The following is a 579-nucleotide window of genomic DNA, read 5'->3' as shown; positions in this document are numbered from 1 at the left end:
CTGTCTTTCCAGTGCCGTTGAGCGTGGCGACCCGGGTCAGCTAAGCCCAGAGGCCCTAGCCCCCTGTCCTTCGAGCGCGCGAGGCGACCACATCCTCAGAAACGCGAGTATTTGGCACACATCGCACGAAAGCCAATGTCAAGCTTTTGATCTTACTGGCTAATTCTCTTATCAGTGCATTCGCTCGAATAGTCTGATATTAAACATAATCCTGATAGGCCTCTCAACAACATCAATGTGGAATTTTGCATTGCACTCTTGCACCCTTATAGCTCTGTCATTGCGGAAGCTGAATAAAGAACGATTTACAGTGCGGTGGTACTTTCTTTTACGTATACCAGACACACCTATTTGAAAGCAAGAATTACAATGCAAACCCACCACCCTTTTCGTAAAGCTGTTGGTTTATTATGAGATAACGTTCTTGGCAATTATTGCTCATATATAAGTAAAACAATTTCAGCTATATTGTAATCAGAGTCGCAACAATGAAAGCTGCAAATGTATTATATTTACCATATAATCAAACTGCATAAAACGTTAGACAGAACTTAAAAAAAAAAACGTTTTTTTTTCTGC

The sequence above is a fragment of the Penaeus monodon genome, chromosome 28 (assembly GCF_015228065.2).
Source record: "Penaeus monodon isolate SGIC_2016 chromosome 28, NSTDA_Pmon_1, whole genome shotgun sequence".
Taxonomy (NCBI): Eukaryota; Metazoa; Arthropoda; class Malacostraca; order Decapoda; family Penaeidae; genus Penaeus; species Penaeus monodon.
This window is presented reverse-complemented; position numbering follows the sequence as displayed.